At 40.2% G+C, this 23,299-nt stretch overlaps 1 protein-coding gene across 6 annotated transcripts in view; it reads left to right on the forward strand.

The window, feature by feature from the left end:
- CBFA2T2 (CBFA2/RUNX1 translocation partner 2) overlaps nucleotides 1–23,299 on the forward strand; it is a 160,316-nt gene that overhangs the window by 67,742 nt on the left and 69,275 nt on the right. The window contains exon 1 of one of the 6 annotated variants that reach the window (XM_013985268.2): nucleotides 2,964–3,426. The exons of the other annotated variants lie outside the window; for them this stretch is intronic. The gene's annotated coding sequence lies outside the window, so the exon portion shown is untranslated. Of the gene's footprint in view, nucleotides 1–2,963; nucleotides 3,427–23,299 lie in introns of those variants that run through there. 6 annotated transcript variants of the gene reach the window in all.

Here is a 23,299-nt window from a genome sequence, read left to right on the forward strand (position 1 = left end):
CTTAAAAAGAAAAAAAAGAACATGTATTTTCATTTAGTTATGGTAGTTGGAACAGGTGGAGGAAAGGCAATGAGAAAATTATGTGTAGGCTTTGGCATTAGACTGTGTAACCATGAGCTAATTTAACCTTCACTTCTGTTTTGTTTGGGGGTTGTTTTGTTTTTGGCCACAGCATACAGTGACTTGATGTGGGATCTCAGTTCCCAGACCAGGCTGCAGTGGTGAAAGCACCAAGTCCTGAATACTAGATCACTATGGAGCTCCCTAACCTTCACTTCTAATCTCCGGTTTTCTCACCTGTAAAATAAGGGTAAAAATAACTGCTATTTTAGCTTCTAAGAATTAAGTTAGAAAGTACTTAGCATGATACTCACTGCATAAATACTCAAGAAGATCTTTCTTTCCAAGTAGTTTTCTCAGTCACCCTAACATCAAGGTCACAATAACAAAAAACTTAGTGGAGTTCTCTTGTGGAGCAGTGGGTTAGGGATCCGACATTGTCACTGGGGTCGCTGCTGTGGCACAGGTTTGGTACCTGGCCTAGGAACTTTCACATGCTGCAGGCATGGCCAAAAAAAAGAGAGACTTGGTTAAAATGTGTTTCTTTGCAGATTTTCAGCAAGCCTTCAGACTGATGAACCACGCTGCTTCCTTAACTAATTCTTAGTCGTGGGAGAAGAACGTGTAGAGAATGCAGCAGCCTTAAAAACTCAAACCTGTTGCTGTGTGGCAAGCTGTTAATGTTTAGGGACCTTGCATTACTTACCCTGCTTGAAGGGCTGGGGGATGGGCTGCTTTGAGGGTGACAGATGTGCCCTCTGCTGCCGGCGGGCGCGTGCCGGCTCTGTCCCTCTGCTCCCAGCACCAGGTGCAGCCATTGTTCTGGCTGGTCTCTCTTCATCCGGCCTCGTCTGTTACTCTGCTCTTTCTAGCTCATTGTTTCTGTAGGAAATTAGCATTAAAAACCCATCTGAAACCCCCATGTCCCTCAACTGCAGGTGACTGTTATTGGCCCCAGCTGCCACCCTTGCGCTTGATTACTTCCATATGGGTCTGTGCAAAGAAGTAGTAGCCATTTATTGATTTCTACCACAACTCCCTACCTCTATTACTCAAAGCGTAATACCCTGAAATCTATTAGATCCCCAATAGACTGTATAGCTCAGTTGGCACTACAACTGTGATGAACGTTTTACAAGCAAAACTAATTATACCCTCTTTCTCCCCCTTTACCACCTCCTACCTAAGTATTACATGTAAAAAACCCAGAATGTCATCCCTGAAGTAATAAATCTTGTAAATGTCTGGAGATGAATCTCTTTGTGAGTAGTAATGCTTTTAGACTTTGGATGGGCTTTTATGGAAAATTTTAGTCATTGTTTTAAATATTTCATACCACACCCGTAACATTCAAGCAGAGCATGGCCCAGTAAGCCCCTTGAGTGGCGATGGGGAGACAGACATTTTGGTCATCTGCATTTTGGTTTACTAAATATATTTGGAGTGGGCAGTATGTTAGTAAAGGGGCCTAGGTTTTGTTTTTTGTTTTTTTTGGGTTTTTTTGTTTTGTTTTGTTTTGTTTGTCTTTTCAGGGCATCTGGAGGTTCCCAGGCTAGGGGTCTGATTGGAGCTGTAGCTGCCGGTCTACACCACAGCCACAGCAACGCCAGATCCAAGCCACATCTGCAGCCTACACCGAAGCTCACAGCAACGCCAGATCCTTAATCCCCTGAGTGAGGCCAGGGATTGAACTTGCAACCTCATGGTTCCTAGTCAGATTCACTTCCGCTGCACCACGACGGGAACTCCAAGGGGCCTAGTTTTAAATGATAATGTTTTGTAGGAAAACTGCATGCATTTAGAGTTAGTTAAGTCTTCTAATTTTGCGTTATTTTGTTGTTTGCTCTGTTTGCACAAATAGTTGTTCCGGTTTATTTATTACAGTAAATACTTCAGTGAGGAGATTGGTATCCTAGACTTTTCTTCCTCCAGTAAACAAATTAAGTGTTCTGGTTTGGCTTTTGGTCTAAATCTAAGATTGTAATCTCAAACGGGTTACTAGATTTAAAACCCTAAATCAGGGAATTCCTGTTGTGGCTCAGCAGGTTACACACCTGACTGGTATCCATGAGGAGAGAGGTTCAATCCCTGGTCTTGCTCAGTTGATTAAGGATCCATCATTGCTGTGAGCAGTGGTGTAGGTCGCAGACACCGCTGGGATTCCCTGTGGCTGTGGAGAAGGCGGGCAACTGCTGCTCCAATTTGACCCTTAGCCTAGGAACTTCCATATGCCACAGGTGTGGCCCTAAAAAAGCAAAACAAAGCAAAACCCTAAATCAAAATTGTTATTGCCTCCTAATGGCTACCTTGACAAAGTTACTACCCTTATCAGTGACTAGAATCTGGTCCTGGTAGTAATTAGTTCAGAAGAATCAATGAGGAGATAATTGACTAAGATACTTTGACTGAGTATTTAGCTGAGTATTTAGCTCTGCCAGTGCAGTCTTGAGTAAAATCTTGAGATTACAATGTTTTAAATTAAGTTATTTAATAATTCTGATATATGAAGTAACAAAGTATTTCAAATTTAGCTATGTGGTTTTACATCATAAATAATTGTAGAACTTATGGCCATTTCTATTGGGGAAATGTCCTTTTTGCCTTCCTTCCTTTTTTCCTTTTCCTTTCTCTTCTGGAATTTGGAGTCTTAAAAGGTTTTAGAGCCACCCACACCCCACCCCTGGCAGCCAACATTTTACATGACAGCTCTGTTGAAGGCAAGCCTCTAAGTAAAGCTGTGTGATTACATTTAGAATGATTTAGGATTTTTTTTTTTTCCTTTTAGGGCCTCACCCAAGGCATATGGAAGTTCCCAGGCTAGGGATTGAACTGGAGCTACAGCTACTGGCCTATGCCACAGCTACTCAAGATCCAAGCTGTGTTTGCAACCTATACCACAGATCTTTAACCCCCTGAGCCAGGCTAGGGATTGGACCCATGTCCTCATGAATACTAGTTGGATTCATTACCGCTGAGCCATGACGGGAACTCCAGACTTGTCATTTTTGAAATCTTTTGAGAGCTTTTAAATTTGTCCCTCATTTAAGCAGTGGCGAAATGGAAGTTTAGAGAGATCAGGAGAGAGTTGAAATTTGAAACTGAGTCTTCTGATTCCAAATTAAATGTGCTTTCATTTGAAGTTTGGTACTAGTAAAAGTTAGGACTGATTGTAAGCGTGATGTTTCTATTTATTATTGTCTTGAGGTGTGCTTATGTATTTTTAGTTTTTCTTTTTGGTGCTCATGAAGAACAGGGTTTTCCTTTGGTGGCCTGTCTGAAGAGAAATATTCTTCTTTTATTCTATCATAGGAAAATGAATGTGCAGTCTAGTGTGAGACAAATTTTATATTCATCCCTTTTAATGAGGTAAGTTTGTCCTATACCATTCCCAAGACTAATGCCATGATAAAGCTGATAGTAGCTTTATTTGTTTTTGCATGGGAACTGTTCTTCTATTGCCGCAAGTGAAGAAGCATGGCAAAAGGCCATGTGAGCTTTTCTGCCCAGATCGCATTTATGGTAGATGTTCTTCAACAGAGCTGGGGTTGGGGTGGGGCAACTGAAATACCCAGGTGAAAAACTTGAGGCACTCACTCCCAGGGTTGGCCTTGCACTTACATTTTGGGTCCTGGCACCTCATGTGTCTTACTTCTGTCCTGGCCCCCCTCTTTAGTAATATCTAAAGGAGGAGGAGGATGGCAGATTTGGTATGATTGATATCTTTATTTTGGAAACTGAATAAAGTGTTCCCCTGTCTTTCTAGTGAAGGGAATAATCTTTAAAACTTAAATTTTTTATTTTTATTTTTCGGCTGCCCCATGCCTTGCAGAAGTTTCTGAGCCAGGGATCAAATCTGTGCCACTGCAGTGACAATGGCAGGTCCTTAACCTGCTGCACCACGAGGAAACTCCTAAAACTTAATTTTTAAAAAAATGTATCTGGAAAAAGAGCAGGACAACCTGTGATTTGTCTTGGGAATTTTGGTTTGGGGAGTCAGTTTTAAACACTTCAGTACACATTTTTCTTTTTTTGATTTGTTTATTTTTTTTAAATAATAATTATTATTTTTTGTCTTTTCTAGGGCTGCACCCGCAGCATATGGAGATTTCCAGGCTAGGGGTCTAATTGGAGCTGCAGCCACCAGCCTACGCCAGAGCCACAGCAACGCGGGATCTGAGCCCCATCTGTGACCTACACCACAGCTTACAGCAACGCCGAGTCCTTAACCCACTGAGCGAGACCAGGGATCAAACCCACAACCTCATGGTTCCTAGTCGAATTCGTTAACCACTGCGCCATGACAGGAACTCTGGTTTGTTTCTTTTTAACATGCTACTATTCTGTTTTCTACTTTTTACATACACAAATCAATATATACACTTAAATGAAAATAGTGTGAGGATAAACATTAGAGGATATTCCACATTCCATATTTTCTGCTTTTTTTGAGGGTGATTGCTTAATAACCTTTAACTTAATCTAGAGTCTCAACTTTCTGTGGTTTTACACGTATCTATATGCCGACAACTCCCAAATTTATATCTTTAAATTGTATTTGTGGAGTTCTCTTGTGGCACAGCAGGTTAAGGATCTGCTGTTGTCATTGCAGCAGCGGTGGTCACTGCTGTGGCAGAAGTTCAGTCCCTGGCCTGGGAACTTCCATGTGCTGTGGGCATGGCCAAGAAAAATTCGTGTTTTGAACTCCAAAATCATCTCATCTCACTGCCTCATGAGCAACATAGATGGACCTAGAGATTTTCCTACTAAGTCAGAAAGAGGAAGACAAATATGATATATCATTTGTATGCCCAATCTAAAATATGGCACAAGTTAACCTATCTGCAAACAGAAACAGACTCCCAGACATAGAGAACAGACTTGTGGTTGCCAAGGGCTCGGAGAGGTGGAAAGAGTGGGATGGACTGGGAGTTTGGGGTTAGTAGATGCAAACTGTTACATTTAGAATGGAGAAGCAATGGTGTCCTCTGTTCAGCACAGGGAACTGTATTCAGTTGTGACAGAACATGATAGAAGATATGAGAAAAAGAATGTATGTACATGTATGACTGGGTCACACTGCTGTACAACAGAAATTGACAGAACATTGTAAATCAACTATACTATAATAAAAAAAATTTTTAAACAATATACAAAAAGAACAAAATAATGCCATTTATAGCAACATGTTTGCAACTAAAGATTCTCATACTAAGAAAGAGAAAGACAAATACCATATGATATCACTTATATGTGGAATCTAAATATGACACAGATGAATCCATCTACAAAACAGAAGCAGACAGACAAGGAGAACAGAACCCCTGTGGTTGCCGATGGGGAGAGGGTTAGGAGAGGGATAAAGTGGAAAGTTGGAGTTAGCAGATAGATATAAGCTGTATACACAGAAGGTATAAACAACAAGGACTATGTTCAGTGTCCTGTGATAAGCCATAATGGAAAAGAAAACAAAGGGAGAATGTATATGTATTCATGTGTAACTAAAATTACTGCTGTGCAGCAGAAATGAACACAACATTGCAAATCAACTATGCAGCAGTAAAATTTAAAACGTTCCATTGTCAGTGTGTTTTCTATTTCTCTTTGCAATTCTGTCAAAAAAATTTTTTTAAATTTTACAATGATTTTTATTTTTTCCATTATAGCTAGTTTAGTGTTCTCACTTTTCTACTATACAGCAAGGTGACCCAGTCACACACACATGTATACATTCTTTTTTCTCACATTGTCATGCTCCATCATAAGTGACTAGATTAGTTCCCAGTGCTATACAGCAGGATCTCATTGCTTATCCATTCCAAAGGCAGTAGTTTGCATCTATCAACCCCAAATTCCCAGTCCATCCCACCCCCTCCCCCTTGGCAACCACAAGTCTGTTCTCCATGTCCATGATTTTCTTTTCTGTGGAAAGGTTCATTTATGCCATATGTTAGACTCCAGATATAAGTAATATCATGTGGTATTTGTCTTTCTCTTTCTGACTTACTTAGTATGAGTCTGTAGTTCCATCCATGTTGCTGCAAATGGCACTATTTTGTTCTTTTTTATGGCTGAGTAATATTCCATTGTGTATTTGTACCACATTTTCTTTTCTTTTTTTTTTTTTTTTTTTTTTTTTTTTGGTCTTTTTGTCTTTTTGCTATTTCTTGGGCCACTCCTGCAGCATATGGAGGTTCCCAGGCTAGGGGTCAAATCAGAGCTGTAGCCACCGGCCTACGCCATAGCCACAGCAACGTGGGATCCAAGCCGCTTCTGCAACCTACACCACAGCTCACAGCAACGCCGGATCGTTAACCCACTGAGCAAGGGCAGGGACCGAACCCGCAACCTCATGGTTCCTAGTCAGATTCGTTAACCACTGCGCCACGAAGGGAACTCCAAATTTTTTTTTTTTTTTTTTTACATTTTCTTAATCCAATTATCTATTGATGGACATTTAGGTTGTTTCCATGTCTTGGCTATTGTGAATAGTGCTACAATGAATATGCGGGTGTGTATATGTCTTTTTCAGTAAAAGTTTTTTCCAAATATATGCCCATAAGTGGGGTTGCTGGGTCATATGGTAGCTCTATGTATAGTTTTCTAAGGTATCAATTTACGTTCCCACCAACAGTGCAGGAGGATTCCCTTTTCCCCACACCCTCTCTAGCATTCGTTATTGTGGACTTATTAATGATGGCCATTCTGACTGGTATAAGGTGGTACCTCATGGAAGTTTGCATTGATTTGCATTTCTCTAATAATTAGTGATGTTGAGTGTTTTTTCATGTGCTTGTTGGCCTTCTGTATATCTTCTTTGGAGAAATGTCTGTTTAGGTCTTTTGCCCATTTTTCCATTGTGTTACTGACTTTTTTGCTGTTGCACTGATAGTGCATTTTGAATTAAAGCCTGTTTCTCTAACATTAGTATTGCTAATCCATTTGTTCTTTTTTATAATTTTTTCTTAATTTTTCAGTATTCTTATGATTTAGACATGAGCTTTATGAACATCAAATATGCAGATTTTGTTTAAATTCAATTTAAAAATATTCTTGATAAGTTTGGTCTGTTTATATTCACTAAGTTACAGTGTTATTCAGATTTATGAGTATAATTTTAGGTTTTTTAATTTTCCTTCTAGTTCCGTGTTTTCTTCTTTTCCTTGGAGATTGAAAAATGTTTTCTGTTTTTTTGTTTGAATGTTACGTTTCCTTTGTGGAGTTTTTTTGTCTGTCTGTCTGTTTGTTTGTTTTTTAGGACTGCACCTTTGGCATATGAAAGTTCCCAGGCTAGGAATCTAATCAGAGCTGCAGCTGCTGGCCTACGCCACAGCAACACCAGATCCAAGCTGTGTCTGTGACCTACACCGCAGCTTGCATGGCAATGTCAGATTGTTAACCCACTGAGTGAGGCCAGGGATTGAACCTGCATCCTCATGGATATAGTGAGGTTCTTAATGTGCTAAGCCACAATGGAAACTCCTACATTTCAACTTTTTGATGGCTATTTTCAAGTTTTTAATATGTATACTTAAGTCTAAAACATTAACTCACTTACCTATTTTTTTCTTTGTAATTTTTTTCTTTTTAGGGCTGCACCTGCAGCAAATGAAGGCTCCCAGGCTAGGGGTCAAATCAGAGCTGTAGCTGCTGGCCTAGACCATAGCTGCAGCAACTCGGGATCCGAGCTTCGTCTGCAACCTATACCACAGCTCATGGCAACACCAGATCCTTAACCCACTGAGTGAAGCCAGGGCTTGAACCTGTGTCCTCATGGATACTAGACAGATTTGTTTCCCCTGAGCCATGATGGGCACTGCCTGTTTTCTGCTTTCTTTCTTTCTTCTTTTTTTTTTTTTTTTTTTGCTTTTTAGGGCTGCAGTTGCGGCATAAGACTAGGGGTCAAATCGGAGCTACACTTGCAGCTTACAGCAACTCCCGATCTGAGCCGCATCTGCAGTCTACACTACAGCTCAAGGCAATGCCAGATCCTAACCCACTGAGCGAGGCCAGGGATCAAACCCACAACTTCATGGTTCCTAGTCAGATTTGTCTCTGCTGCACTATGATGGAAACTTCCTTCTTTTGAATTTTTCATCAATTTTTAAATTAAAGTAGAGTTTATTTATAATGTACCAACTTCTGCCATACAGCAAAGTGACCCAGTCATACATATATATTTACATCTTTTTTCTCATGTTATCTTGCATCATGGTCTATCATAAGAGACTGGATATAATTTCCTGTGCAGGACCTCATTGCTTCTCCATTCTAAAGGTAATCGTTTGCATCTACTATCCCCAAACTCCCAGTCCATCCCACACTTTCCACCCCTCCCCCTTGGCAACCACAAGTCTGTTCTCTATCTCTGTGAGTCTGTTTCTGTTTTACAGATAGGGTCATTTGTGCCATATTTTATTTATTTATTTAATTTTTTTTTTTTTTTTTGTCTTTTTGCCTTTTCTAGGGCCACTCCTGAGGCATATGGAGGTTCCCAGGCAAGGGATCTAATTGGAGCTGTAGCCACTGGCCTATGTCAGAACCACAGCAATGTGGGATCCGAACTGTGTCTGTGACCTGCACCACAGCTCATGGCAATGCCGGATCCTTAACCCACTGAGCAAGGCCAGGGATCGAACCTGTAACCTCATGGTTCCTAGTCGGATTCGTAAAGCACTGAGCCACGACGGGAACTCCTATTGGTGCCATATTTTAGATTCTGCGTATAAATGATATTATATGGTATTTGTCTTTCTCTTTCTGACTTAGTTCACTTAGTATGAGAACCTCTGGTTGCATCCATGTTGCTGCAAATGGCGTTATTTCATTCTTTTTTTATGGCTGATGTATTTTTTTACTTTATATCTTTATACTGCATTCTAGATGATTTCCTTAGCTCTGTGTTCTAGTATTTCTTTTCCTTTTGTACACACCTGTGGCATGTGGAAGTTCCTGGGCTGGGGATCAAACCTTTACCACTGCAGAGACAACACTGGATCCTTCACCCACTGTGCCACAAGGAAACTCCTAGTTACCATTGGGGTCATAATGTGATCTGATTTCTTAATTTTTTAAAAGTCTGTCTGATACACTTTTCAAAATGTGCTTTGGGCGTTTCCCTTCTGGAAATTTTATTTATTTATTTTTAAATTTTTTTTTGTCTTTTTAGGGTTGTGGCTTATGGAGGTTCCCAGGCTAGAGGCTGAATCAGAGCTGTAGCTGCCTTCCTACACCACAGCCACAGCAACACCAGATCCAAGCCGAGTCTGCGACCTGCACCACAGCTTGTGGCAATGCTGGATCCTTAACCCACTGAGCAAGGCCAGGGATCAAACCCACAATCTTACGGTTCCTAGTTGAATTTGTTTCCACTGGGTCACGATGGGAACTCCTATGCAGATATTCTTTTTTTTTTTTTTTAATTTTTCTTTATTTATTGTTATTTTTGGTTATTATTTTTTTAATAGTTATTTCCCCAATACTTTTTTTTTTTTTTTTTCTGCTGTATAGCATGGTGACCCTATGCAGAAAGGAACCTGGCTCCTGATCTTTGATACCTGGCTCTTGTTCTTTTATCTCTGTGAGCACTTATTTTAAAAGTTAGATATAGGGAGTTCCTGCATTTAGGGATCTGGCATTGCTGCAACTGCAGTATAGGTTGCAGCTGCAGCTTGGATTTGATCCCTGGCCTGGGAATTTCCGTATGCCACAAGTGTAGCAGGAAGAAAAAAATTAGATTTGTTGAAGTATAATTTATATACAGTAAAATTCACCCTTTTAGGTCTACAGTTTTATGATTTCTGACAAACGCAATCATGGTGGTCACCACCACAGTCAAGTTATGGAACATTTCCGTCAACCCTCAAAAGTTCCCCTTGTGCCCCTTTGTAGTCAATCCACTCTACCTCCCCCCTCATCCTAGCCCCTGGCAAACATTTATCTGCTTTGTCCCTATAGTTTTGGCTTTTCCATAGTGTCATATAAATGGAATCATATTGTATGTAGTCTTTTTTTGTCTGACTTCTTTCAATTAGCATAATACTTTTGAGATTCATCCATATATTACATGTGTCAATAGTTTGTTTTCATGACTGAGTAGTGTTCTGTTATGTAAGTAAGTGGACTAACATTTCTACTTTGTCCCAGTCCTAGAAGACTACTCAGTTTTGCTTTTCTGTATAAGTTTTAAAATAAGATCTGTAGATTAGTGGTATGGTATTAATGTTAATTATTTTGGCAATTATGCTATGATTATATAAGTGAATGTCATAGCTTTTAGCAATTATACACTGAATATTTAAGGGTAAAGGGGGGAGTTCCCGTCGTGGCGCAGTGGTTAACGAATCCGAGTAGGAACCATGAGGTTGCGGGTTCGGTCCCCGCCCTTGCTCAGTGGGTTAACGATCCGGCGTTGCCGTGAGCTGTGGTGTAGGTTGCAGACGCGGCTCGGATCCCGCGTTGCTGTGGCTCTGGCGTAAGCCGGTGGCTACAGCTCCGATTCAACCCCTGGCCTGGGAACCTCCATATGCCGCGGGAGCGGCCCAAGAAATAGCAAAAAGACAAAAAAAAAAAAAAAAAAAAAAAAAAAAAGGATAAAGGGGTATGATTTCTCTCTCTGTCTCTTTCCTTCCTTTTTTTTTAAGGCTGCACCCACAGCATATAGAGGTTCCCAGACTAGGGGTCAAATTGGAGCTATAGCTGCTGGCCTACACCACACCCACAGCCACACCAGATTTAAGCCACATCTGTGACCTGCACCACAGCTCATGGCAACACTGGATCCTTAACCCACTGAGTGAGGCCAGGGATTGAACCTGCATCCTCATAGATCTTAGTCAGATTCGTTTCTACTAAGCCACAGCAGGAACTCCTGATGTCTTTAGTTACTCTCAAGTGGAATATTTTTAGACTTAAAAGTAGGCAGGTAGGGGAGTTCCCGTCATGGCTCAGTAGTTAACTATTCTTGCAAGTTTTTTATTATATTTTAAGAAATGTTTTTAATTTTGGATAAAAGAAATAGATAACTGGGCAATAGATACCGTTAACAAAAAGAGTATGATAGTGAATGGTCATCTTAGGGAAGTCTAAAGAAGCAAACTGAGCTGTTGTCTTAGTTACAGTAAACAAAGTAGCTTATTAGATATCAGATGGAAGAATATTTCATACAGCGAAGAAAGGTGTGAAGACCTTGCAAATAAAATGTCTTATGGTGGAAATGAGCTTGATAGGTTCAAAGAATCATCAGGTGGCCAGTATAGTAGATGATGAGAAAAGGTTAGAGACGAAGTTAGAGAGATAGGAGACAGCTTCTATAGAGCTTTGTAAGCCAGAGTCATGGACTTGGATTTTATTGTTAAGAATGAAGAGTTACCATTGGGGTCATAATGTGATCTGATTTATATTTTATAAAGATCACTCTTCCTGAGATAAAGAAAAGGACTTTTATGGGGGGATGTCTGAAAACAGCAGGACCAGAATTGAAAAACATTAAGTCTGGATTATGTTCATGGCAGTGAGAGACAGAGGAGAGAAGGTTTTGGTATGTTTTGAAGGTAGGTCGAGTTTTCCAGATTGGTTGATTGAATGTTGAGGGAAGAAGAGTACTTTCAAATAACTTTCACATTTGCCCTCATCGTTATTAATCCATTCATTTAAATATTTGTTAAGTGCCCATCCTGTGCCTGGCACTGTTCTACGCATTAATTTACATAAAACAAAAGACTCTGCCCTCGTGGAGATTAAATTCTATTGAGAGAGACAGATAGTAAATCTGTTTAATGAGTAATATATGTATAGTCTAAAATATCTATATTTAAAATGTTTGAGGAGTTCCCATCGTGGCTCAGTGGTTAGTTAACAAATCCGACTAGGAGCCATGAGGTTGTGGGTTCGATCCCTAGCCTTGCTCAGTGGGTTAAGGATCCAGCATTGCCATGAGCTGTGGTACACCACAGCTTGCAGACGCAGCTTGGATCCCGAGTTGCTGTGGCTCTGGCATAGGCCGGTGGCTACAGCTCCTATTAGACCCCTAGCCTGGGAATCTCCATATGCTGAGGGATCGGCCCAAGAAATGGCAAAAAGACAAAAATAAATAAATAAAATGTTTGATATATATGTTACAAAAATGAGAAGTACTAAGGAAAAGGGAAAGGGTTTAAGATCCAGGTTGAGGGAGATATATAAGTGGTAGTTGAGGGGAGTCCCTACTGAAAAGGTGATGATTTTGAGAATGCAAGGAGATAATGAATATAACAGGTTCAGCGTTTTCATGTGGCACATGAATACCTCTAACCTTTTGAGTACATGTTATTATGACTATTAAGGGTGATAGTTCCTTACGGGGTACAGTCTTGACTCTGCCTGTGATGTTACAGTCATCTTTTTGAGCATAGGCAGGAAATTATCAAATGAGAAGCTAAAGTATTTGGAGTAAAGCTTAAAGAAGTATAAATCTTGGTGCATGTTTCTAACAAAAATACACTCTTCTCTTAAATCAGTTCACAAAGTCATACAGACATTTATCTGTGTCTCAGTGGCTTTTTGAGTTTGCAGACAATAAAAGACAGATTAAAAAGAAGGAGGATCAGAGTTCCCATTGTAGCTCAGTGACTTAAGGATCAGGCATTGCCCAAAAGCTACAGCATAGACTGCAGATGCTGCTGGGATCCGTTGTTGCTGTGGCTTGGTGTAGGCCACAGCTGCAGCTTCGATTAGACCCCTAGCCCAGGAACTTCCATATGCCACAAGGGCAGCTATAAAAAGAAAAAAGAACAAGGAGGTCAATCAAGAGCCAAGGAATTTGGAGAAGGATCCTAAGTGGAATTTAATTGTTGCCACTCAGCCCTGTACCAATCTCTTAGGTAAAATAAATCTGAAAACCCCTGGGTTTTTACCTTGTTCTCATCATCCGGTTAGAGAACACATACTTATGAGAACCTTTTATTCTGCCATCGTGAACGGGAAAGGTGTGCCATGAAAAGGTGATATCCACGTCAGTTCTTCATGTATAGATAAAAGTGAGCCTGGAGAGGAATCCTAGTAAATGGTGAGGCAAAAGTGGAGTATACTAAGACTGTAGAGGTATTTGATGTCTAGATTATACAACATACCCTATGCTGTGTTCAGGGATGTAGACTATCCTATAGAAAAACGGATTAAGATTTTTTTTAAATGTTTTTTTAAGCAATAAAGTGTGACTTACTTGGTATTTTTAATGATCGAGGTTTCTGAACAAAAGGTAAATTTCAGGGGGCAGTCTTAGAGTCAGAAAGACTATTTGAGATGTTTACTGTAGTTGAGGCAAGAGATGGTTGAAGGTCTGAATTTTGTTTGTTGTAGGTGGAGTAGAGAGGGCCAGAGGATTTGAACTTGGCAGGGAGTGGGTGGATGATGTAAAGTAATGATTAGTTTTAAAACACAAATGAAAACAAAAAGACTGAGCTGATCAGTTGTTTTAAATGTGGCCTGTAAAGGATTTTGTGCTTTCAAACCGGAGGTTTAAAAGGGTGCATAAACTTGGGTACCGTATGTATTTTGTTAGACATTTGAGGGGGGCATAATTTCTAAAATATTTCTAGCAACTTTATTTTCATTTTTATCTGCAGGATGAAAAAGTAAATTCTAGGGTTCTTTTTGATTAAATTAGCAGACCATATGGTGTTTACCCAGACTGACTGCTATCCGAGGTAGCTGTGTTATTTTTCTCTTTCAGAATATAATGCTTTACCTGATGCCAGTGTTCTGAAACATTTATTTTCTAGTGAATAGTATATGAAGCAACTATTCTAGTCATTGTGTTTTTTTCTTTGATGCCTCAGTTGTTATCACCATTTATGTAATGATTAACCCATTCATCTATTTAATATTTTTTAAAATTAAATCTTTTTTTTTTTTTTTTTTAGGGCCATATGGAAGTTCCTAGGCTAGGTGTTGAATCAAAGCTACAGCCAGCCTGTGCCACAGCCACAGCAACACCAGATCTGAGCCACGTCTGTAACCTACACCACAGCTCACAGCAATGCTGGATCCTTAACCCACTAATTGAGGCCAGAGATCAACTGGAATCCTCTTGGATACTAGTTGGGTTCTTAACCTGCTGAGCCACAATGGGAACTTAAAAATTAAATCTTGGAGTTTCCCTTGTGGCTCAGCGGAAACGAATCCATGAGGATGCAGGTTCGATCCCTGGCTTCGCTCAGTGGGTCAGGGATCTGTCATTGCCAGATGTAGGTGTAGGTCGCAGATGCAGCTCAGATTCCATGTTGCTGTAGCTGTGGTGTAAGCTGACGGCTGTAGCTCTGATTCAATCCCTAGCCTGGGAACTGCCATATGCCACAAGTGCAACCCTAAAAAAAAAATTAAATCTTGAATACAGGTTTATATAGTGCTTTCTAACCTTTTCACGTCATAGCACACAAAGAAATTAATAAATTCTGATTGGTCATCCCAGGCTGGGTAAATCAGTATCTCAGTGTACATTATCATTGACACCTCTCCAGTGTTCCTTGGCACACAGCTTGGGTAGTTATGCCTTAATAGAAAAGGTATCTGAAATTAGGAAAGAGTTACAGTCTGTGCAATGTGTCAGATATGGTAGGTGGGTGCTGTGGTTATGAAAATGAAGAACTCAAGGAACTCACATGGGCTAATGGAGAGAGATAGGCATAGGAACAGATTATGGGTGGCATAGTATGACAGATGACATCATACAGGTTTATAAGGGGCTGTGAGAGTGCAGATAGGGGAGAGTTTAATGCTGTCAAGTTGCGGTTGGGAAGTATGTGGGAGGGCTAATAAAGAGGTGAAGTTTGAAAACGTTGAACCTAAAAATAGGAGTTTCCAAGGAGCCTGAGACAGGGAAGGCAAGGCATTTTAGGGAGAGAAGATAGCTTGTTTTATAGGCTTCGTGCCTATTTAATTTCTATCAGAGATCTCCCTCCTCTTAATGTATAAGTAGATATTGGAACTTAGAAGTTTGCTCTAATGGCAGGCATGGTTATTTACCCTGCCAAAATGCCCATCTACCTTCCATTTACGTTGTTTGGATTCAATTCCCACTATAATACAGCCTTATAGTTGTGTCATGCTTTTAATTTTCAAAGCTTTTTATCCTCATAACAGCCCCCCAGGGGTAGGAAATAAAAACCAGTGGTAGTATTTTTATTCTTACGGAGGCAAAAACAGACATCATCGTCATATCAGCATTTTTTGTTTTCCAGGGTGGTCATTAAAAGGCAAGAATGTTTAAAATAATTTTTAAAAAAAGAGCCAAGAATGTAGAATTTTGAAGAGAAATTTCTGTGACGACTGTCAGTTCTCAGACACAGTCTTTTTTCTTGGCTTGATTATAAGGGATGCTATTTAGGAGAAAGAGCCTGTCTCAGTCCCTGGGCCCACCTGTAGTGCTCACTAAGGCATTGACCAGGAGGGAGCCAGCAAAGTAGACAGCATGGTTGCTGATCACAGAGCTAACAGCCCGACATCTGCAAGCTGCAGCTGTAGCCTTTTGCTACAGCATATTTATAGATCTACACACAGTTGGTGAAGAATCACAGGGTTTGGGGGAAAAATGCAACTTAAGCCATTCCATACTTACAGATCAGATATATAAGACTTATAAGAATATGTTTTTAGGACTTATATTCTATATTGGATGGAGTTTTTGTAAGATTCTATAGTTGGTAATTGTCCCAGTTCATTTATTGCCTCGTTTATTCCATCTTCCCTATACCAGTTTTAGTTGAATGCCAAAATAAGATTGAGCTGTCTTAATGGATGATTTGAGTAGGTGTTAGTCGTGCCAATGAAATGTTTGCCAAAGAGATTTTATTTTCTAGTTCTTTTTTTTCGTTTGGTCATTTTTAGGGCCGCATCTGTGGCATATGGAAGTTCTCAGGCTAGGGGTTGAATCAGAGCTGCAGCTGCTGGCCACAGCCACAGCCAGGCCAGATCCAAGCTGCATTTGTGACCTACATCATAGCTCATGCCAACAATGGATCCTTAACTCACTGAGTGCGGCCAGCGTTTAAACATGTATCCTCATGGATACTAGTAAGGTTCTTAACCCACTGAGGCACAACAGGAATTCCTCTAGTTAGTTTTGATCTGTTCTATCCTTCAGCCTCTCTTGGAGAAAACAGTAGAATACCTGGTTATATTTGAGGGTGTCATTGTTAAGACAGTCATTTCATTGAGCAGTGATGGCTGTTGACCCTTTACATTTGTGTCTATATGTAGTATTTATCAGTTTTTCTAAAGGTACTTGCATTTTTGGAAGATAGAGAAAGGACTGACTGGGTTGCTAATTTTGAGGAGTTGTTTTGGGAGGAAGACAAATCTTGGTCTGGACCCAACATTTTCAAAATTATGAAAAAACATTTTATTTTTTTCTTAACTCCTCAAGCCCTTTCTTTTGACAGTAAGCCTGCTAGTCAGAAGCCTCTTATGTCAGTTGAGGTTATAAATGGGTTCCTACATAATAGCTTTTACTTTTCAATATTCTAACTTCCCCAAAACCCACTTCAGCTATAGACGCTCTACATTTACCTTCATGTATTTGTGAAGAAAGCAAGAACTGTAGAAGAATGTGAAGTCTCTGTGCTATGATCAATGTTCATTTCTTTTCTTAACTTCTTTATCTCAGGGAACAAACCTCATTGACTCTTTTAATTATTCATTCTTTCAGCATCATTTAATTAAGATTTCTTTTGCTATACTTAACGGGCTCTGGAGTCCAGCAGAGCTATCACGTCTTAACTATATTGACATTGGGCATAATGTAACTTTCCTGAGCCTTAGCTTCTGGTTGGGTAAAGTAGAAAGGGGTAATGATGATGGTATTTTCCATTGTTTTGGTGTTGTGTAAATAAAATATTTATGGAGTGCTTAGTTCCATTCTTTGCACATAATAAATATTATGTTAACATTTACAAATGAATAAATGGAAAGGGGGGTAATGGTAGCTATTATTGTTGAGGTTGCTTCCTGTCTTACCTTCCAGCAAGAAAGTCTTGCCAAACTCAAGTAAATACTGGGTAAGTTGGAAAACCTGATTCCTTACCATTATGGATTAAGAAAAGGTATATAGGAGTTCCTGTCGTGGCGCAGTGGTTAACAAATCCTACTAGGAATCATGAGGTCACGGGTTCAATCCCTGGCCTTGCTCAGTGGGTCAAGGATCCAGCATTGCTGTGAGCTGTGGTGTAGATTGCAGATTGGGCTCGGATCCCACGTTGCTGTGGCTCTGGCGTAGGCCGGAGGCTACAGCTCCGATTCGACCCCTAGCCTGGGAACCTCCATATGCCATGGGAGTGGCCCTAGAAATGGCAAAAAGACAAAAAAAAAAAAAGAAGAAAAAGAAAAGGTATATAATGTTCATGGGCATCTGAAGAAAGGTTTTTAAATCAGTTTTCCTTTGTTTCAATTGGTCACTTTTTATTTATTTATTTGGCCATGCCTGTAGCATACAGAATTTTCTTGGCCATGCCTGCAACATACAGAATTTCCTCTAACCTGCACCACAACAGCAACCCGAGCCACAGCAGTGACAACACCGGATCCTTAACCTTCTGTGCCACCTGATAACTCCTCAAGGGAATTTATATGATTGAATTTACTTAGAATATTAGTTTGCGGAGTTCCCGTTGCGGCTCAGTGGTTAACGAATCCGACTAGGAACAGTGAGGTTGCGGGTTTGATCCTGGCCTTGCTCAGTGGGTTAAGGATCTGACGTTGCCATGAGCTGTGGTGTAGGTTGCAGACGCGGCTCGGATCCCGCGTTGCTGTGGCTCTGGTGTAGGCCCGTGGCTACAGCTCCGATATGATCCCTAGCCTGGGAACCTCCATATGCCGCGGGAGTGGCCCAAGAAATGGCAAAAGGACCCCCCCAAAAAAAAAAATTAGTTTGCTTGGGAGTATTAGTTTTTTGTTAGTTTGTTTTTTGGCCACACCCACAGCATATGGAATTTCCTGGGCTAGGAATCCCTCGCCACCACGGAGACAACACCAACTCTGGGAGTATTAGATTTTTAAAAATCGATCCCAGAAGAGTGGCAAAGAATTGAGAAGTCAAGTCTATGAACAAATAGAAACCTGGGACCTAAGCTGAATGTGGAAATGAGATATACAACTCCTATTTATTTGCAAAAAGAACCCTAATCAAGGGAATTTTATTAAATGAACGTCTGCTTAACACCTGTTTGTTACTTCTTTCCCTTCAAGCTTTTAGCACTTTCTCCCTATTGCAAGACTGTAGAGTTGCTATGCTTTGCAGTGTCCCACAAGGCTAGCACAGCAACTCTGCTTGCAATGCCTATAGGGTCAAACACATGGCATTGTAGTGTATTTCCAGATGTCATTTGCTCTGTTTGGGTGACTTAGAGCTTTAAAGAAGGGTATTTGCTCTTGAATAGGAGAAAAATTTTTACTTTGGCATAAAGCCCACCTTGGCACCATTCCCACATCTGTTATTGATTAGAAGTGAATGCTGGTCAGTCAGTATGTGAGTGCTGGTCTGATTATCAAGCTCACTCTACAGAATGAAATACTTCAGGAAATCTCAAGAATGGCATAAATGGGCTATGCAGAAGATCTGAAAGAAACCCTTTCATAGCTATTGTACAAAGACCTGATGTGCAGAGATAGCCTGAGTGAATTCCACATGCCAAGAAGATACCATAACATCTACATACAGAAACTGCCCTTTAGAGGAGGGGCAGTGGAATACATGGTGGAATCTTTTCATGCTGACTTTTTAAAATATATATAATTAAAATAAAATGTGCAGATACTGTATTCAATTCATTGAGGTTTTGTTTTGTTTGTTTTTTGTCTTTTTGCCATTTCTAGGGCCACTCCCATGGCATATGGAAGTTCCCAGGCTAGGGGTTTATTTGGAGCTGCAGCTGCCAGCCTACTCCACAGCCATAGCAATTACAGCTCTGAGCCGCATCTGTGACCTACCCCACAGCTCATGGCAATGATGGATCCTTAACCCACTGAGGGAGGCCAGGGATCAAACCTGAGTCCTTATGCATACTAGTCAGGTTCGTTACCGCTGAGCCACAATGGGAACTCCCACTGAGTTTTTAATAGTTGTTTCTCTGTGTAACCATAGTCTTAAACAAAATTTAGAACATTTTAATTTACCAGAAAATTTCTAATTATGTCCTATAACTAATATCTCATTTCTCCTTTTGTATTTCCATGTCGTATAAATGGAATCATACAGTTTTTATTCATTTGTGTCTGACTCTTCTGGTTTTGAATTTCATACATGTAATTACATGAATTGACAGATCATTTGTTTTTAATAATATAATATTCTGTTGTTTGGATGTACCTTATTTTATCCATTCACGTGTTGATGAATGTTTGGATTTCTGGTATTAGCTGCTATAAACATTTATGTAATTTTTGTGAATGTACATTTTAATTCCTCTTGGGTGGAATTATTCAGTCACTGGGTAGATGTATAATTTTATGCTAAACTGATAAACAGTTCTCTAGCAGTCCAAAGTGGTTGTACCATTTTTACTCCTACCAGCAGATTATAAGAGTTCCATGTGCTCTATATCCTTAAACATTTAATTATTTTTATTTTAGCAATTTTACTGAGTTTGTGTTGATAACTCATTGTGATTTTATTCAAATTATTTATTTATTTATTTTCTTTTTGTTTGCACCTGCAGCAGATGGAAGTTCCTGGGCCAGGGATCAATCCTTTACCACATCAGCAACCCGAGCCACTGGGAGTGACAATGCCAGATCCCTAACCTACTAGGCCTCCAGGGAACTCCTTAACAGTGTATTTTGGGAGTTCCCGTCGTGGCGCAGTGGTTAACGAATCCGACTAGGAACCATGAGGTTGCGGGTTCGGTCCCCGCCCTTGCTCAGTGGGTTAACGATCCGGATCCAGCGTTGCCGTGAGCTGTGGTGTAGGTTGCAGACGCGGCTCGTATCCCGAGTTGCTGTGGCTCTGGCGTAGGCCGGTGGCTATAGCTCCGATTCAACCCCTAGCCTGGGAACCTCCATATGCCGCGGGAGCGGCCCAAGAAATAGCAACAACAACAACAACAAAAAAGACAAAAAAAAAACAAAAACAAAAAAACAGTGTATTTTGGTGAACAGAAAATTTGATTTTCATAAAGTCTAACTTGTCAATTTAAAAAAAAATTTTTTTTTTTCTTTTCTTTCGTAGGGCCGCACCCACTGCATATAGAGGTTCCCAGGCTAGAGGTCAAATTGAAGCTGTAACTGCCGGCCTACACCACAACCACAGCAACACCAGATCCAAGCCACGTCTGTGACCTACACCACAGCTCACGGCAACACCGGATCCTTAACCCACTGAGTAAGGCCAGGGATCAAACCTGCGTCCTGATACTAGTCAGAATCATTTTCCACTGAGCAACGAGGGAAACTCACAATTTTAAAAAATTTTCTGGTTTGTGTTTTTTTTGTGTGATCTGTCCAAGGATTCTTTGCTTACTATAATAAGGTCATGAAGATATTCTCTTGTTCTTTTTCTAGAAATTTTGTGATCCTGGGTGTTATCTATGATCCATTTTGAGCTTATGTTTGTGGATGGAGTAACATAGGATTGAGATTATTCTTTTTCTACTTGGATATCAAGTTCTAGCAATATTTGTTATAAAAGCTTTTCTTTTCTCACTGAATTGATTTGGCACCTTTACTAAAAATCACTTGCAGTCGAGTGGTTTGTCCTCTAACCTTGTTCTTTTTTTGATTGTTTGACTATTCTGTATCCTTAACATATCATGTAAATAACTTCTTGGTGTCTATCCCTCATCCTTTTGTTTTTTAATGCAGAGATATTCATGACTTTCTAAAACTTTTACACAATTTAGAATATACATTTTAGGTAGTAGCAGAGTAATACTACTGTACAGTATACTCTCTTTTCTGTTTAAAATACATTTTTTTTTTCTCTTTTGAACTTCTAGGGCCACACCCATGGCATATGGAGGTTCCCAGGCCAGGAGTCTAATAGGAGCTGTAGCCACCGGCCTACACCACAGCCACAGCAATGCCAGATCCAAGCCGCGTCTGTGACCTACACCACAGCTCACAGCAACACCGGATCCTTAACCCACTGAGCAAGACCAGGGATCGAACCTACAACCTCACGGTTCCTAGTCGGATTCGTTTCTGCTGTGCCATGACGGGAACTCCTCTTTTGTGTTTAAAATATAAAAGCATGGAACAGATTACTTTTCTTTTTTTGTTGTTGTTTTTTTTGGGCCGCACCTGCAGCATATGAAAGTTCCCAGGCTAGCCGTCTGATTAATGAGAAATACAGCTGACGGCCTACACCACAGCAGTTCAGGATCTGAGCTGAACCTACACCACAGCTCATGGCAACACCGGATCCCCGACCCACTGAGTGAGGCCAGGGATTGAACCCGCATCCTTATGGATATTAGTCAGCTTCGTTTCTGCTGCACCACAACAGAAACTCCAACAGATGACTTTAAAATAATGCTCTGAGTTATCTCCCATTACAAGCAAAGCTAACATTTACTTTGCTTTTATTTGGATTTAAGTCGAAGTTCTAGTTCTAATTTCCCATCCTGATTGTTTTTTAACCTAACGATTCCATTATTAGGAAAATTTGATCATTCTATGTAACCCACTGAGAAATGCCCAAGAGTTGACTTAAACAAATTGATAAAAATTAAATGAGAAGCAATTGTGGAGTTCCCATCGTGGCACAATGGTTAAGGACTCCGACTAGGAACCATGAGGTTGCGGGTTCGATCCCTGCCCTTGCTCAGTGGGTTGAGGATCCGGTGTTGCCGTGAGCTGTGGTGTACGTTGCAGACGCGGCTCAGATCCCGTGTTGCTGTGGCTCTGGCATAGGCCGGAGGCTACAGCTCCAATTTGACCCCTAGCCTGGGAACCTCCATATGCTGCGGGAACAGCCCTAGAAATGGCAAAAAGACCAAAAAAAAAAAAAAAAAAAAATGAGAAGCAATTGTGTACTGGACTTGGCACTGGGAGTATAGCAGTGATCAAGACAGTCATGGGCCCCTGCTTTCAAGGGACTTACCACACAAGAGGCAGAAGCTTGCCTATTCTGGAAAAATAAACAAATTATGCATTTGGGACCTTGTGAACAGAAGTTTTTTGATATTCTTTATTATGTAGCATCTATATAAGCATCAAAAATAGCACCCAATGAAGTGATCAATTTTTTTCCATTTGAATAGAACTTATCTCTAGCATACAGATAACTTTGCAGGGTTTTGTTTTGTTTTGTTTTTTTGGTTTTATTTTTTAATGAAAATATGTCCTGAAGCCATGGTATACAGCATGAACATTGGAATGAGTGGGTATGCATGTTTGTGGTTTTCTTTGTCAGTTATATAGTTGCATAGAATTATTCACCTTCTAAATTCTTTTTTAGAAAGATTGTTTTATGCCTGTGATTGGTATTGTTTCTCAGTTTCTTTATTTTTGTTTTTAGTTTTTAAATTTTGGTTTTTGTTTTGTTTTAATCCAGAGGAACCAGAGGTGTTAGCCTATGTTTTAAAACTCACATTTGGCAGTGGTACAAACAGCTGTCACACTGAATAATTGTCAAGTCATTATGAGGGTTTCTTTTGCTCACTAATCTGTAGGTATAAATCTGGGTTTTAACCACATGTGATTGGTAAAAATTAGTTCTTGGAAGAGTTTATGCTGTGTGGGCCATCTGTTCCTTGTTCTCAAACACAGAATGAAAAGCCTTAAAAAATTCAAAGCATTGAACTAAGATATGTGTTAGGAAGGTAGGCTGAGTGAAGTCTCTAGAGGATAACACTTAAAATTTGGGATCTGTGTGTAGACACCCCTGGATTTGATTGCAGAAGCATTAGTGATGTGGATATACTCTTCATCTGGTGGACAGGAGTCTTCATTTTCAGCTGATTCTCAATGGTGACCGTGAGCCATTATGATAATCCATTATGATTTGATTGTTTTTATGAGTCAGCTAGATCTTTCTTTTTGTGTTTGTCCCATTCCCATTCCTTGAGGTTCCCTCCTTTAACTCTTATCATCCAGCTAATTCCCTAAGGGTTAGAATTGCAGCTTCATTTTGTGTTCTGAGCACTTAATACAGGTTATGTTAGCCTTTTAGCAACGATTGATATGATTGGCAGGGTTGGATTTTTTGGGGGGTTTTTTGGTTTGTTCGTTTTTGTTTTGCCACACCATGGCACACGAAAGTTCCCGGGCAAGG

Source organism: Sus scrofa, chromosome 17 (assembly GCF_000003025.6).
Source record: "Sus scrofa isolate TJ Tabasco breed Duroc chromosome 17, Sscrofa11.1, whole genome shotgun sequence".
NCBI classification, from domain to species: domain Eukaryota; kingdom Metazoa; phylum Chordata; class Mammalia; order Artiodactyla; family Suidae; genus Sus; species Sus scrofa.